Source organism: Triticum aestivum, chromosome 3B (genome assembly GCF_018294505.1).
Source record: "Triticum aestivum cultivar Chinese Spring chromosome 3B, IWGSC CS RefSeq v2.1, whole genome shotgun sequence".
NCBI lineage: Eukaryota > Viridiplantae > Streptophyta > Magnoliopsida > Poales > Poaceae > Triticum > Triticum aestivum.
Window position 1 is genome coordinate 1,293,806 of NC_057801.1, and position 1,248 is coordinate 1,295,053.

The following is a 1,248-nucleotide window of genomic DNA, read 5'->3' on the forward strand; positions in this document are numbered from 1 at the left end:
CCTCTTCTTCCTCTTCTTCTTCTTCCTCTTCTTCTTCTTCCTCTTCTTCTTCCTCCTTATCCTCTTCTTCTACTAATTTGTTTATATAGTTATTTCTTTTATGCTGTATTCAGTTTCTTTGTGAATATTTTTGCTTTATATAATTTTTTCCTTTTCTGCATTATTTATTTTCTTCTATTTATTTCTGAGGAGTTGTAATAAGTTATTAAAAATAAAAAAGAGGTGCAATGCTCGTTAATTTGCTTCAAGCCTTTCAGAATAGTGTAAACTGCACTGCGCATAGCTCCATGCAGTCTACCGTATTCTTGAAGGCTTGAAGCTAAGCAACGTGAGCATTGAGCCTCTTCTTCATCGTCTCCGCACTCAGGGCTTATAAACCGCTCTTAGTCCCTCTCACTTCGCGAGGTGGGACTAAAAAATAGCTTGCCATAATCTCAGAAACCCGAATACTTCGAAAGAGATTGTCCAGTTTGTAAACGAAGTGCATCCAGTTTTTGCCGTAACCCTCTCTACTTTTTTGAACATGATATGTGGGTGAAATGATGATACCATGCCAAGTTTCAACTTTTTCAGAGTTCATTTGTAGTGCTTTTCAATTTCCAGGTCCTTTAGTTCTCAAAACAAATCATTAAATTCATGAAAAATAGCAAATGAAGGCATACACGGTTGAAAGTTGATGGTGTCGCTTTGAATGGTGCATACTAAACGCAAAAAATATAAGAGCATTTAGATCATGATATTATATTTCTTTACAGTCTAAATTGTCAATATGATCTTATAACATCAAAAATACTTTGATCATCAATGATCTTTGTGTGTACAATCTGAATTGTCAATATGAGTCATCAACGATTTATAAACCGATGAAGACTCATATTGCGGCCACAAATTCTACACATAGAGTTCAATGAAGACCAAGTGCTTGTGATAGTTTGAGAAATAACATATTTAAGGTGGTAAAAGGCTTGTTAGGGGAGCGAGGTGGGACTAAACACAGCTTGCCATAACCTCATTAGTACCGGTTCGTGGTACGAACCGGCACTAAATGGTGATGGTGGGGCCATAGCCTGACCGCAGGCTGACACAGCCTCTTTAGTACCGGTTCGTGGCATGAACCGGTACTAAAGGTTCGCCACGAACCGGTGCTATTGATCGCCGCCACGAACCGGCACTAGTGTACACATTAGTGCCGGCTGAAATTCCAACCGGCACTATTGTGCTTCACATTTGACCCTTTTTCTACTAGTG